Source organism: Cinclus cinclus, chromosome 1 (genome assembly GCF_963662255.1).
Source record: "Cinclus cinclus chromosome 1, bCinCin1.1, whole genome shotgun sequence".
Taxonomy (NCBI): Eukaryota; Metazoa; Chordata; class Aves; order Passeriformes; family Cinclidae; genus Cinclus; species Cinclus cinclus.
This window is the reverse complement of record NC_085046.1, coordinates 83,618,027-83,634,678: the sequence shown is the minus strand read 5'-3', so window position 1 is coordinate 83,634,678 and position 16,652 is coordinate 83,618,027. Positions and strand designations below refer to the sequence as shown.

The 16,652-nt window shown below is 37.0% G+C and overlaps 1 protein-coding gene across 1 annotated transcript in view; it reads left to right on the top strand.

Moving 5' to 3' along the window:
• COBL (cordon-bleu WH2 repeat protein) overlaps positions 1-16,652 on the top strand; it is a 155,735-nt gene that overhangs the window by 61,323 nt on the left and 77,760 nt on the right. The gene's annotated exons all lie outside the window — the stretch shown is intronic.

Here is a 16,652-nt window from a genome sequence, read left to right as displayed (position 1 = left end):
TGGTGGGGATGTGCATTGTGAATTGTAGGAAAGAAAATGCAGTGATTCTGTTCTGGGTATTGATTTGGAGTTGGCTTGTTTCTTTGTTTAAAGCAGGCAATATGAAGTAATGGAAAAAAAGTGTAAGAAATGAGACCCTTAGGTGTTTATTCAAGCTCAAGTTATAGTCACTTTAACCACCAAACCATTCTCAGTGCCATTTTTATCTAATTATTATTGGAATTATTAAAGCCTCTAAAATACTTTGAGTTGTTGATGAAGAAGCAGATTTTCAAAGTCAAGATGGCAAAGTCAACGCTTATGCTTGAGGTGAAAGGACACTTCTCCACAGATTAGCAAAAATAAGGTGAAAATAATTTGTTAACAGTTTAGAGGGGGGGTGTATAAATGCATGAAAAGACATCTCCAATAAAATCCTCAAAGTGCAGCACTTCATTACACCTCACACCAGTAAAGGACACAAAATCCAGTAGTATCTTGTAAATGAAGCAGAAATCCTTTCCCTTAATTTGGGAAGAAAAACAAATCTGTTTTATGCTAAGCAGATGAGTTGTATCTCCAGGTTAACTTCCCACAAAACAAATGCTATTGAAATACACATCGTAGAGGTGAAGCAGTTGGAAGTTGCAGCACAGTTAGCTGTATTCAGCTTTTTCTCTGTCAAAGGCAGACTGTCAGAGCTGGAGTTCAGAACAGCTGGAAAAAAGGGAATTTGAGTCCTCTCTGCCGCTTGGTGTCACTGTCCTCATATAAACAGTTGATCAAGATAAAACACAGTATTGGAACACAGTACTAAAATTAGCTGGATTTATTTTTGGGCCTTCGTGTTTTCATAAATCAAGAGTGAAAAAACACATCCCAAGTGCTGAACGATGTGTAGGTCTGATGTGGACTTTGTTTATGTAATGTATCAGCTTGGGAACAAATATTTAGAAGTACAGCCAGGAACACTTATCAGAGGCTTTGAAACTTCAGCACAAAGTCTTATCACACAAGGTTTTTCTAGTTCAAACATGGCTGCAGCAGTGCAATGTTAGAGGATCTTCAACAGCACCATTTTTAAAATACCTAGTCTTCAGTGTATATAAGTGTAAGTTTTGTCCATAAGTATCAATTTATTAAATAAAGCAAATAGTCTAGTAGTTCTCTGCTTGATGAGTCTCTCATGATATGATTATATATGCTCATACACAAAACTACAAGAGGAAAAGAAACATGTAGTTTAAAATACCAGACAGTTATCGGACACTTCTAGGATATGTGGGGGGGGGGGGGGGGGGGGTTGGTTTTTATTTCATAAAACAAATGTACCTGAATAATTGCAAGATTGTTCTCCAGAAGAAAAGTTCTTTGCTAATATTTGATAAAAGTCATCAAGAACTTTGCTACATTAATAAGGCTGGCAATCACTTCTTAAGTAGCAGCAACAACTCTTTTCCATATAATAGCTTTTAAAACATATATGGTTTACCTTTTCAGAGCCTTGTATTCTAGCTGTAACTTCTGTGCTGTCTTTGGTGGCAGGAGTTACACCATTCATTCATTCATTATACACTTTTTTAGTTTGTAATGGGTAGAAAGAAGAATCAGGTACAGTTAGATAAATGTTATTTCTCCTCAGCCATGTCAGGTCCCAGGTGATCAGGTAATATCCTTTCCTGTCAAGGATTTCATGTCAAATAGGCAGGTACTGTTCAGGGCAATAGGAATGGGAATACTGCTCATGTCAACTAAATGGAAGTTAACAGCCATCCACTATTAATATTTCCTGATGTTTGTCAATCACTTGTGTTCTACATTCCTGGTTTCATGTTCTTCCTCCTTGGTCTCCTGGCAATACTTAGAGTGTTTTTATTTGTTATTAGCAGGGTCAAATCCTGGGATAGTTATGTTGCATTTTGTACAGTTAAAGCTATCTATGCACTGTTCAAGATTTAGGTAGTGATCTGGCCTTGAAATAATAGCTACTGTGATTTTGTTTTCAAAATACGAAACTCACAAACTGAGTATGGAAAAACTGCAGCAGACAGGTCTGTCTGCCCCAGTCTTTCATTAAAGGGTGTCTGTAAGCCAGTAGTTAGATGCCAAAGGATGACACTAGGGAAGATATGGTTAAATATTTTCATTTGGACAGCCATGATTAGAAGAAAAAGATATCTAATAAATGCCATATATCTCAGCATAGTGTTCAGATTCACAGTAGAGTTAGTTTGATTTTGACAGCCTGTGATAAACTGTGGAAAAAAAATCATTACTGTTAACTTGCCTTGGTAAGACAAAAGGTTTGCCCAAGGCTTAAACTGGCATTGAGAGAATTTCAGTAGGTAATAAAGACGCCAATGATCAACTTTATTTTTCCTTATCTACTGAGGGCAGGACAAGAAGAAATGTGCTTTATATATAGAAGTAGAAATTTAACTTGGATACAAGAGGGAGAAAAATTTGACTGCATGGAAATTTCACAGGGGAGCATGCTATTAAAATGACTGTGAAATTCTTATCATCCCCTAATCCTCAAAACCTTCAAAAATGTCTAGAGGATGAGCTAGCTACATGTACTTTACGCTGTCTCAGAGCAGTTATAGATTAAGCAGACCGTGTGGGTGCCTTTCAGCCAGACTATGGCTGCTGGAGAGATGCAGCTGTACCCACCTCCTTCTGTGGTGTGTACTTACAGGATATTAACTGTCTGCTCATGTGAATCATGGTTTTGCATATTATAGTATCTTTAGATTTTTTCTTACAGTATGTGATAGCAGAAGGCAAGAGCTTGAAACAGTGGCTGCCTGCCACACCAGACTTCAAGATTTTGCTCCACAATGTGGTGTTACTAGACCTCTTCAAAGAAAAGGTCCTTGGAGTTAGTGGAAAACAAAAATCATCTCAGAACCAGCTGAACTACTCTGGCTGAAAAAAAAAAAAAAAAATAGCCCGAGGCAGACACCTGGAATGGAAAGTCTCAGCATCCATGGTAAAGCATGGTGAAGTTACAAGCTATTAAAAACAGTATCTGGTGAAGAGATGTCAGCTGACCCCTGTTCTGTCTGTGCTGCTTAGCTTGTACTTGCCAACTTCATGCATTCAAAAATCACTTGTCAGCTCTTGCCCTCACCACACAAAAGTGGCTTAAGATCCTGAGATTTGAAAAGAAATCATTAAGGGTGGACTTCCCTCCACTTTACATCTGAGTGTTAGGTTTGTAGAAGTTGCATTTAAGCTTCTTTTTTTAGCTTCTTTTTTGTGACCATGAAGGTTTGCTAGGGGTTTTTTTGGTGGTTTTTTTTTTTTTGTTTGTTTGTTTGGTTTTTTGGTTTGTTTTGGGTTTTTTTTTTATTTTCAGGTAGTCAGTGGTTACCAGAACCTGTATCTTTATTTAGAACTGCGTGGTTCAGAGTTAAATCTTCACAATTCATGGTATTCATGTTGCTGCTTTCAAAAAAGGTAGCTTGTAATCTTCAGTTCCTGCAGTGGTTTTAGCAGGACGTTTTGAAAGAAATATTGTCAAGAAAGGTTCTGAAATGAGCACAGAGAAATGGATTAAGTCAAATCAAAAGGGCTTGAGTAGGGTCATATCTACAAAAGGAATTGGGTACAACTATGCCTGACAGTGCCTGTTTTAAATACCTGATAGTGTGGGTGTCTGGACTCTGAATCTAAGCAGCCAAGAGCCAGATTTCCCAAGTTTTGAATCCACTGAAATCTTCACAGCAGGAGTTGCTTGTTAAACTCTGCCCATCTGTATCTGTTACCTGCCTCTGCTCAATATTCAAATCTCAAATCAGCTGTTAGATACAGGTATTTAAAGCTTTTAAAGCATTACCACTTACTACTGTTATCCAAAATGTGAGTGAGCTAAGTTCTCTTTTTTGCCTTTAGATATATCAGCATCAGAGAATTATTTCCTCCTTTGCAAAAACCAAAAACAAAACAAAAAAAAAAAAAAACAAAAAACAAAACAAAACAAAACTTACTTGGCTGGACACTGCCTGGAACAAAGCTGTGAGGTATTCTTGATGTGGGAAGCACCCTTTTGTAAAAATACACAACTATTCAGTGACTCAGAGAGCAAGAGCAAGCTTAACTATTCAGACCAGTAATGAACTAACTTAAGTGCGGTAGCAGCTCTGGGTTTCCAGTGCCAGCACCAGAGATGTTTTTCTGTGTTTTATGCTAAGCAGATGTTGCATCCAGCAAGTAAGTAGTCACTAAAGCTAGAACTGGAGGAGCCAAATGGCTTCCTGCCCAGATGAATGCCCTAATCTCAGTCTCTTTTTAGCTAAACTCATGTTCATGTCCTTGAACAGAGAATAGTCTTGCTCCCCTCTCAAGAGGAGAGAGTTTGTAATCTCTCAACTAGACAATGGATTTGGACCTGGATTTACCATACTCTTACTGAATCATCAAACTTGGGCAGGGGTTTGGACAGGACAAGAGGTTATAGTATATGATTTATATAATATATGGTATATAATAACATAGCTGACTTTTCAGGAAGTTGCATTTTTGTGAAGCCCAGTTACTTAGTTGTGCTTTAAACATCCCTATAGGATCAGGTCCCTTGGCTGACAAAGGAGATTTGCTGGTTTTATGGATCCTGTTGGAATTTAGGCAGGAGGTTAGAAGCATAGTTTTTCCACAGTTTCTATGCTCAGCGTGCCCAGAAGTAGAATTCAGGCACCAAAATGGTAGTAAGCACATCAGAGGGGATACATATCAGGCTTATTGATGGGAAAGTGCAAACCATTGTGATTTAAGGAGGCATAACCTAACAGGAGCATGCTAAGTTAGACTTGGTGTGGCAATTCCAGACCAGGGCTGTATGGCATCATTCTCTACATGGTGATGTACCCAGTCAGTCTGGCATAAGTTGGCTCAGATATCTCCCTCGGATGTTTAATTAAGACCTGGTGACACGCCCTTAACCACCCAAATCCTTTTATGTCTGATTCATCTTTTGTTACTGATTTCACTGAAAAGTTCTCAAGTTAACTCACTGAAAGAAAAAAAAAATAATAAAGCAGCAGCTAATAAGACCAATGGCTTTTAATTTGCATTAATAAAAGCACATTAAAAAATACCCAAAGACAAACTCAAAATTCCATTTGAGATTTTTCTAGTGACATGTCAACAACTCAGACTTTCCTTTCTCGGTAATTAATATTACCAGAACCCCTTAATAGTCTGTAATAGCCTTGTAATTCACAGTTGGTCATAACACATTCAGCATATTGTTCTTAGTGGCAAGCATGCAGTGGTCTGGAAAATGCCACCTTTAAACAAAAGTTTTTACCAGGATCAGGCTTTTCACAATTGGAATTTCTTGTCAGGCTTTCCAGTGGTAACTGCTGTAGTAAAAGGATTAGTGTGTATTTATGCCAGTATCCTCTACTAGATGAAATCAGAAATGGCTAACAACATGTCATTGATTCCATATTTCTAATATACAATGGAAATTTTCTTAGACAGTAAAACCTGTTTTGTAGTGGCATAATCTAAATCCCATGTAACCATAGATTCATTATATTAGTCTAAAATATGCTACTAGCATATGTAGATTTTAGATACAGCAAAAATTTTCGTCACTGGTTAAGGTATAATTTCTTTTCTTTTGCAAGCAATTTCTGAGGCATGAGTGCTAATAGGAGGATTTGGTTTCTTTCCAGCCTCTTCTGTGGACAGTGAAGACTCGATTTCATTAAAAGTAGTGGCATACAATAACATTTCTTTTAATTAGATGATCTCATGATTTCCACACATATTTGTCCTGTACATTATTGTTCGTTGGCAAAACTGAGTTGCTTGGTAGCGTGTGAAACCATATGTCTCAATAACATCTTATGGCAGGTAAGGGAGGATTTGCAAAATGCTTGCTGACAGGACACAATGCATTTTACTTTGATGGGGAAGTTTTCCTAAGTGAACTTCATGGCTTAGTTCTCTCATGCAAAGTCAGACCTACATGAGGCTTAGTGGCCCTTACAGGTCTTCCTTTAACTCAAAGAGTTGTCTGGATGAAGCAAAGACTGTATAGCATTGAGTGTGCTTCTCAGTGTGTGCTTCTCAGTTATTCATCACTACAAAAAGAGACCATATAACACTTGTAGCCTGTGTAGATGTTTTGTATTCTTTCTTCTTTTTTTTTTAATAAAGAACTGTTGAATCATGTTTTTTGAGTCTTTTACATGCAGCTGCAATATTGTTCCTCCCCTTGGAGTTTAGCAGAAAGGACTACAAATAATTTCAGCTGTTGCTTTTTCTCCTACTCTGTGTTAAGTGTATAATACTTCAATTGGATTTTTAGAAACATTTTGGGATGCAAACTGAAATGGGGAAGAAGAGTGGCAAATAATGGTCAGTCTTTTTAAAGGCTTTTCAACAGTATGATGTAGTCAGTTCCACTTTCTTGAATTACTTTTTTTTCAGTGTCATTTGCACTTTTAAGCAGATCTTAAAACACTTGGGCAAACTAAGGAAAATATTTCTAGTTTTGGAAGTGCTCAGCTGGAAGGGCAGAAGAGAAAGCAGATCAAGACAAATAGCAAGACATAGCCTTACAGAGGTCTTAAAAAGGAGAATAACTGTAGGCATTGGCCCCACTGACTTTTTCAGTGCCATTCCAAGCACCTGTTTAGGTGTTTTGTTGCTTCAGTACCTCAGTGACTTGCTGTGAGTCAGATAGGACCAGTGTGTAGGCTATGAATTTTGCAGGCGGTCTCTGAAGCGCACTGACATAGTGAGGTGGAGACATTACCAGTCGATTTGTGGTGTTAGTGTGAAATTCCCCACACCCTCCTTCTCCGATGGTAACATTTTCTCCTTTCTAACCCAGCAAATGTTCAGGTATGCATCTTGACTTCAGTCTCTCTCAGTTTCAGTGCAGAGATGGTGTGATTTCATTGACCCTAAATAGAGCTTGTTCTGATTTACAGTTGTTTGCACAGGACAAGAGTCAGGCCAATAAAGTGCGCTGGGGAGGTTTGCCTTGTAAAAACCTAATGGCAATGGATTTGACAGAAGGGGGAAGGGAAGAAGAAACATTTAAGACTATTTATTAATCAAGAATTCCAGCAGGGAGGCTTTTCTTGCCTTGATTCTGGCAAATGTACAGATGAGAGATACTGTGCAGAGACTGTTTCTGCACAGAGAAAGCCCTTCAGATGTAAACATTTGAGCTGCTGGCATGGGAGATTAGTGCAGCACCCCTGGAAGGGGGGTAATACTGGTGCTGCCTAAATTTCACAAATGTTAAACAAGGTCCTTGTTCTAGTTTAAGGGTTACAGGTCAGAAAGACAATACCAACTAAAAATACTGGCAGTTGTACAAGTCAGACAAAGTTATTCTAGGATTTAATTAAAAGCAATTTGCCTATCCAAAGTTCTGCCACCTTCTTCCCCCCTTGCACAAAAGGAGGGGAAAAAAGGGAGGTGGGAAAATATATCCTATGTAACTTCTTTGAGTTAGGAAAAAAAAACCCACTTTATCCTCCGTCTATGGAAAGGGAATACTTTAGGACTTCTTAATAATTTTGGTTATGATTGTGAACTTATTGTATTGTTCTGTTTTAATTTCCTGTGGCTGAAAATTGCATCAAAGAAAGCATCATGCTAAGGGTGAAAGCACTGGTCTTTTAGCTTTGTAGATATGTTCATATGCTGTTTAACATCGTGTGTTTTAGTTTTTAAACCCTTGCCAATTAGTGGCACAGCTAGTTACATATCAGGATATCTGATCGTGTGTTGCATTCTGTGGATTTTGGTTTTGAATCTGTTTTAATCATGTTTTTAAAACAGCTCCTTGCCTATTTGTTGGGATTCAGTTCACATGTGTTTTGTTGGAGGTCCTTTACTTTCTTCATTTTTTTAACAAGAGGTTGAAGTATAGATATCTGGAACCAAATTTTATGTTTAAAAAATCAGAGCTATGCTTTCTTGGCTGGTGTTGTTATGATTTTCACTGAGCTTGAAAGTATACTGAAGAAAAAGATTTCCTGGAGAAGTGACGGTGAGGACATAGTTCAGAGAATTATTTTCTTTTGACATCATACAGTTAAGACTGACCATTGGAGACTTGATGCAGAACTCACTAGAGCCAATGGAAAAATTCCTGCTGGTTTTAACTGGCTTTGGACCATGTCCTTTATGAGTTGATAGCCATTATTTACACTAGTCCATTTTAGAATTGTTCTTTCTTGTCCTACTTCAGATTCTCAAAAGTCTTGTGGCACTTTCATTGTAATCTCTTAAAACGTAAGACCTTCATTCCTTTTTGATGGACAGTTGGCACAGATAAACCCCTTAAAGTTGCTTAATTTATAGAGTGTTTTCTCACTGGGGAAGGAGAAAACCCCAAAGTAAACATGTTAAGTCTTGTAGATGAATTGCAAACAGTGGCAAAGGAAGGGAGTGGCTTTCACCAACCAATAATTTGTTGCAAAAGCAGGTTTTTCTTTGTTATCTGAGGCAGTGCATACCAACGAGTGAGCAGAATTCCCAGCACTGGTTGCCCTATTTAAGCTGTAATTGTACCAGTTGAAGTCCAAGTGTCAGTATATGTTTTATCTATTGCCATAGGTTTTTAACTTCTGTGTCTGTTAAATGTGGGACTGTTCACTCCAGTGAAATGGAGTACACCTTTCTGTGGAAAAAAATAGATAGAAGAAATGTGATTTCTTAGTATTTCACACTAAATTCACAAAGAAACAAGGCTGTACACAGTAGGAAATTAGTTTCTTGGGAATAATAAACATTCACAAGTCAAGCTCTGGTGTCCTAAGGATATATCACTTTTTACTTCTTTTTTTTCTTTTTTTTTGACTTGGAGAAACCTCACAGGCTACAGTATACTGCAAAGGAAGATAAAATTATAAATTTATATATATGTGTATATACAAAGTGGGAAAAGACTGAAGCGGCCTGGTCTCCAGCACGTCTATACTTGCAGTCCCTTTGCAGTATGCTATATTGTCACTTCACCTTTATTTAGAAGACGGAGTGGTCTAGACAAAGTTAGAGTTGAAAGAATAATGAAAAATATTCATAATAGGAAAAGGCTTAAAGGCCAAGGATATTAAAATAATGTCAAAGTATTACTTCAGAGAAAATTCAAAGGGAGGGTCTACTTCTTTTTTCTTCTGTTTGTCTGAACCCAGTTAATTATTTTTGCTAGCATGATCAGGGTATTGATTTTTCTCCAAAGAGGATAGTCTTTGGAGCATCCTTCAGGATGGAGAGAAAGCTTGGATTTGAATTTCATGGTGTTGGAAGATTCAGATCCTGGAATTAATTCACTTGATTTCTTCAAAGTGTAAGCATATGTATTTTGCTATCCAAATTAATCACCTCCTTTAATGAGACAGGCTTAATTTCTACAGGTATCAATCTGTAGGTGTTATGAAACAGAAGGTGGCTTTGTATACCACATCTGCATGTGCTCTATCCATTGTCCAGCAGGAGAGTGCTGTCTATAAACTTTCTCCTCACCACTGTACTCTCACATGGTGTCCTCTTGACTTCTTCTCTTCACTCCTGAACACTGATGCTGATCTGGGAATAAATATTCAACTGTTATTGTTCACAGTGGTTTGTTGGCACCTGTACCTGATCATCAATCTGTAAGCATGATGTGTCTGTCTTTTGATTTTGTCTTCTGCAGACAGCTGTCATATCTCGTTAAAGTGTTGGTCTACTCCTGTGCTGTAATTTGCAGTCACAAATTGTCATGAAACTCTTGAAACTCCTGAAAGCATGAAACATGCAGCCTTAGGGAGCTTGCTTGGACTAGCCCTTAGGGCTTCAGACAGCATATTGTACTCAGTGTGTAGTACGTGTGCATTGAGGCACAAACATGCGTGCAGATATCAGAAAGAGCTAACTGAAGTGATAAGCTGTGTGTGCATACATCCCTGTGTTTGCATGTATGTATGCACAGAGGTTATGTGCAAGCACGTCTGCACATCCAGACATCTGAAAGAGCTAACTGAAACTGTAAAATTCCTGGCTGCAGACTTCTGATTCATGTTGTTAGAATCATCTTCATGACTCTGTAATTAGGAGTTGTTTTAAGATTTGCACTAATTTTAGAGTTCAAAAGCTTATTTGTTCTTCTAATTTAAGTTTTAAAGTCTTCAGAGGTTATATTGTTTTTCAGTAATATCTTTGGCTGTGTTTTATCATTACAAAGTGTAAAGTTTCCTTTTTGAAAATTTGCTTTGACAGTTGGATGATTGTATTTGTCTCCCTCTAGCTAGCCACCTACTGTCAGCACATACTTCAAAGGGAAATGTTGCAGGAATGCATTTTAAGTTCATAAAGTATTTATGGCAGAATTGGATTATAAGGACTGGAGCTAAAAGCCAGATCCCTGAGCTTCAATAGTTCAGAGCAACACCTTTGACTTCAGGGTTCTGCAGATCTTGGTGAAAATTTTCCTTTGAATCTCAGTAGATTTTCTTCATTCATCAACAGCTTTAATAAGTAGAGATTTTCATAGGCCAATAGACACATGTCAGAATTTCAGCAGACACTGAAAGCTTTCCAAGATTGTTCATTCATGTTTCTTGCCTCCAGAAAACTTGCATAAGGACAACACCTTCATTAAAATGTGGAGAAAACACTTTCTAATTCAAGTGGAATAAAAATACTTTCAGTAAAACTCAGAAATTATTTCTCCAAAACCAAAAAAATACACACCCAAAAACCTCATGCCAGGAAGTATTCCATTCATAATTCTGGTTGCCATAAAAATTGACTATGCAGACATTAAAGAAGATATTTTTTAAATTGTATGTTTTATGTAAAGTTTCCATCTCCTTCTCCAGTATAAATTGGCATATCTACAACAAAAATATATTGAAGATGACCAACTCTAGTGGTTTAATAGTTTCTATATGTTAAAAGAATTTGCAGAGAAGAACAACTTCTGCAGTAGTTTTTTAAAGCTATTAAAAACTACTAAAATTATTATTTAAAGCTATTAAAAATATTGTAAATTTCAAGAGGACATATACTAAAGATGTAACAGCTCCTGTCTTCCATGAACTAAAAACCTTGGCTGATTGATTTAAAAGAATTAGTAATTCTAGAGAAAATCAATTCATATTGCAATGATGAATTCATTTTGCTCAAGACTTATGATCCATTTTTTGGTTATTTGTGATTGATGAATGCTTAACACCAATAGAAAAATGTCCCTTTTTTTTCTGTTGTCAGTCTTTGACCTTTTGAACTCCCTATTTCCTGATGTCTGTTGCCAGACCGTTAGTAAAGACAGGTTTTGAGTTTTGGCTTGGTTGTTTAACACTATTGGATTGAGCTAATCTATTTTCATGTAGTGCAAAAGTATAAGTGAAAGGAGAAACCAACTTTTTCAAGCTTACAAAAATGTGGCTTTTTCCATCCTCAGTCTTCCAAGATTGCTCTCACTCTATCTGCTAATGCCCTTCCAAGACAAAGTGCAAATAGCCTCTTTTTGAATGTTCTTCCCTTGTTTTCCTTCTGGCTTAATATTTTCCTATCTTCTTTCTGTACTGGGATTGGATTGAATTGAATTTTGGAGTCCGTGTGAATTTTCCTCTGTAATTCTTTCTTCAGGTTCCCTTTAAAATGTGTTTTTCTGTTTGGGTCTGTCATTGGATTTTCGACCTTTCTTTGTAAGTTTCAAAATGTTTCTTTGTTATTTTCTTCCATTCTGCCTCATTTCCATGTCTTATGCATTTCATCCCTACCACAGAAATATTTATCACACATTCACAAATCTGTATATATCAGTCCCCTTTTCTTTCAGTGCTAAATCTTTTCTGGTTTGAATTCTGTTCATTTGACTTTTGCCCCACTGCCTTCATGACACGTGAACATGAGCATCACCATCTTTCTGGGCCAGTACATGGAGAGTCATGGAGTTTTCTTACAAAATATGATTTCTGTCCTGCACAGACTCCTTAGTTCATTGTTCCTCCCCCAGGATATAAGGCAGTACTCTTATCATCACATTCATATCACATTCTTCTGATTTTTGCTGTGCTCCTCTCCTTTTCCAGACTTTCATCTCTGAATTTCTTTTTGGTCAAATCTCATTACCATGTTCATTTTTTCAATTACTGTTTTTGTTCCCATCCTCACTTCATGTGTTCTTTTGTACTTCTTTCCCATCTGCTTTTATTCCACTTGGACAAATACCCAAAAAGAGACTTGTAATGTTTTCCACATTTTTTCTTATTTCTTTTTATGATTCCCCAATTCTTTTATAATTCCCTGCACATCTCTCATTACAAGCACGTAGCTATCAAAAAAAAAAAAAAAGTTATGTGAGTAGCTGAACTTGCTGACTCTCTATCTTTTGTTGGATATTCCTTTCTGGGAATCTTTTAAATTATTATTTCTTCCCATTGTGGCTTTACATACTGGTATTTTTCACAGTTATGAAAAATCTATTTTCAAAATACAGTGGTTTTTTTATAGGCTGACATATTTTGACAGTGCATTGTGACAGAATGTGTTGGACTTGTGGAAGATAAGTTTTTAGCAGTCTAGCCAGAAAGATGTAAATCAGCCCTGAGAGGGTGCATTTTATATGTAAAGTGATTCTGGTATTTTCCCCAAATGATATTAAAAGAAAGAAGGAAAAGAATAAAAGAGAACAGTCCTTCAAATGAGACACAAGATTGTCCACACACTTCTGAAAGTCAAGATAAATGATTTTACACTTGTATGGAATGCAAACAAAGCTTACCCTAAGCATCTGGTTTCATCCCAGACTGTCACCCGCAGTTCAGCTTGATTCTGGAATTCACTTCAGATTGTACCTGCAGCCTGCACTCCCTACCTTCCACCTGTGTGATGGGTAGCAATGTTTCCTTTAAACTGCCAAGGAACATTCGATCTCAAAATGTTTTCCATGCTATGTTAATGATTTTTTTTACTCACTAGGGTTTACATACACAGAACAAAACCAAAGGTATTTGCATTTTAGGGGTTTTTAAAATAACTCTAACATCCAGAAAGTTAAAAAAGAGCCCACATGCTTTGTGTGCTGTCGCTCAGCCTGATGGTCTCAGCTGCAGAGCACCATAAGGGCAGAAAGGAGGCTGGCATATTTTGGAAGCTTGTGCATATATGTCCATGTTTTCTCTGTAACATGTGTGGCGCTATAAAGTAGCATTTTAAAGGACTGGGCACACATGTCTCTTTTTTTAAAAAAAATGCTGATTTTAGAAAATCTTCTTTTAAAGATACTTGTAATGGACACATGCTGAAGCCTGTGGTTGTTTCATACATGTAATTAGATTTATACCGATGTTGAAATATCTCCCAATAATTTGGTGTCTCATCATCTTTAGCTGCATTTTTGTAAATTGAGAATGTGGAGAATAGTGGAATATTAGATGTAAAATATGTCAGTTAGGGTGATGTTGACATGAGGTTTGCTGTTTTGAACATATCATTCCTTGCTTTGCTGATCACATTTGTTTAGAAAAGATTGTTTAGCAGCCTAAGTTTCTTTCATTTGTGGCTAAATATCTTTAGATTTCATCAAGATAACTTTTACTCCTTCAGAGAACACACAGTGACAGAAATTAAATCAATTATGCATTATGAAGATTTGTAGCAAGTGTGTTTACATCAAGTTGAGAGTGACTTGTCAGTGCTAACAGCTCTGAATCAAGGAAATTTTTTCTCTCCTTTTTAACAAGTTCCTCAGCTGTGATTCACAAGGTCCACAGGATATGAGCTTGCTGGTTACAGCAATGAGTTCAGTGTCCAGACTGATAGGAGAAGACACAAAGTATTTATATGTGTGTGCCTTTCAAACACCCATTTATACAACTGGCTCTTCCATTAGTACCAGGCAGCATTCTACCTGCTCCCATCTTCTGAGTGATGAGATATGGCTACTCTCTTCTGTCAAGAAAGATTATTTTTTGCGAATTCTGTTGGGATACTACTTTTTTTAAAAAATATGAATATGTTTGAAGCACACTGTCACTTACCAAAGAGGTGATACAAAGACAAAAACGTAAATCAGGTTAGCTTGTGTTCCCTTTTTGCATCTATTGCTGCGATGGAAAAAAAAAATATTGTGTCCATTTCTCTTGATACTGATTGTCTCTTGATACAGTTTGAATAAATAATGAATAAATTTGGGTAGCAGTACTAGACAAAGGTTTTGTTAAGCATGAAGGGTATTCTGACTTGAGAAAATCTGAAAAGTAAAACAGGAAACAGGAGAATTTATTTGGAGGAAATACATTAAATTTTAAATCACAAGAAGTGATTTTAAAAGCTTCAATTCTCAAAATATTGATATGTCATGAAATCTTGAACTGACTTTGACAATCTCTGAGTTGCTTGATTAATACACATTGTTGAATTCCTAGACTTGTATTCCACTGCTTTATATGTGCCATGGTACTTCCTTTAATTTTGGAGAACTCAGATTAAATTTGTGATCTCAGAGTGGCAGAATACTGAAGGAGGTGGTAGTAGTGGGTGATACTGCAAATGTTTCTTTATATTTGCAAGAGTTTACAGATATGCTTCTGTTAGCTGGAATTCATGTGTTCCCAATCCATGTTTTCTAACCTCCTAATGATTTTAGTAAAATGTTTTTCTTCCTAAACTTCAAAATATAACATTTGACAGTTAATTTTAAAAAGTAAGCGGTTTATGTGTGGGTTCTTATTTGTGGGTCTTGCCATATTCATTCAGTATCCATGTGATTTTCAAATGGAAAATTAGTTTTGAATATTGCTTCACTTCTTTTATATATATGAGGCATAAGAAGTATAGCAAAAACTAAAGAAAGTTCTTGGAAGCTCCCTCTGGTTGCACACCCTTGTTGTCCTCAGTGTGGTGGAAGGGGCCAGAGTCAATACCCATACTTGTTCCCTGCTGAGAAATTCACAGTGAATCTAAGCCCCTTGGTGTGTTTTGGAAAACCTTTTTTCCTGGAGGCTTCCATTTTACTTGTTCCTTTCCTTGGGTGGTTGTTCTTTCAGCTTTTCTATTGGAAAAGAAATAGGACACCGCAGGAGTGGCAAAGTGCACATAAATCAGTTTGAGCTGGAAACCAAGGCTGCACTCTTAGCTATGGAGTCCCTTTCCATCACATTAGTTTACCTAAGTGAAGACAAGAAGTAATCAGATAAGTTTCTAGGAAGGGAAGTTATGCTTAAGGTACAAGGAAAAAATTAAAAACAATTGAGAGGAAAACCAGCATAATTGCATATGGTGTGGACCTGTATCATAGGAAAATTTTAGTGACCTCTGCAGTAACAGATTGGCAGATTGGTCACTTTAGCATTGAGGAATAGAACGGATGATTTTGTATGGGAAGTGACTGCCTCGCACCTGGCACTGCTAGGATTTCTGATCTAAAAACTCTGTACTGAAACAAGAGGAATGTGGTCAGCCACACACAGGGAAAACTGGCAGGGGCACAGGAGACAGAATGTTCTCAGACATCTCTGGTTCTGGCTGTGTAAGTTCTGGTGTCTACCAAATGGGCCCTGACTACAAGATCTGGAACTGCTATCTAGATGCTCTGATAGACTCACAAGTGTAAGGTAGCATTAGTTGTACAGACTTCAAAGTATAACTCAGAAGTTTTACAGTAAGAATTTGAGAGCCTACTTGCCAGGCATATAAAATCAACACAGTACAGCCTGTGTAAATAACTGTTGTAGGAATGAAATAGTTGCTTCTCTTTTATGATTGTCATGTGAGACCAGATAATTTCCTACCAACAGCAAAATGCAGCAAGATAAAGGAACGTAAAGTAAATTGCATAAAAAGGTGTTTTTTTTTTTTTTTCAGAACAGGAAAAGGTTAACTTTTTTTTTTCCTTCTGACTGCAGACTGTCAGCACAAGTGCTCCAGGGAGTACAGAAAAACAAACTGTATTCAGTGTGGCTGGTTAGAAAGGAAAATCTGAGTAGTCACAATTTTTTTTTTGGTTGGGTTTTTTTAACTGTGTGTCCCAGCAATCTCATGACTGCAGTATAATGCTTAAGTTTTGAAGCAGGAGCTCTGATTAATTCAGTTTCCGTGGTGTCAGTTTTAGTGCAAATTTAGTGCAGTATCAGTGTCTGTCACGGAAAGCAGCCTCTAAGTTCACTTCGTGCAGTAGGTCTGACATAACCTGTCTGGCATTTTATATGGCCAGTTGTAATCAGTTGTGGTATCATTCAGCTAATCAATAAAAGTTTGCATTAATGGAGTTTAAATGTCTAACAGGCATATTCTTGCTGTCACTGAATGGATGGATTTGTTTGCCTTCTGTAAATCTTACCTTTCACATTTATCCATGGTACACTTGCAAAAAATTATATCCTTTATGATACTTTTCTTTTTTGTCTCTATTTTGAAAAAAATAAAACCCTTATTTTTGCTAATGCATGTGGTACTTTGAGTGCTTAAAAACAGCTCAGTTGATTACTTCTGATTTAGAAACTTCTAAGAAGGAAGTTGCATAACAAGACTGGGAGCTCAAATATGTGAGTTTTGGCAAAGAGCTGCGGAAGAAAGGCTTGTCTGTAGCAACCTTGCAAGAAAAGAACTTGACATTTTGAAAAATTTTTATTGACCAGTGTGAAAAGGGAATAGGAAGTCAAATCACTCTCACAGGCAATCTGCAGACTCTTCCTTGATGACCTTTA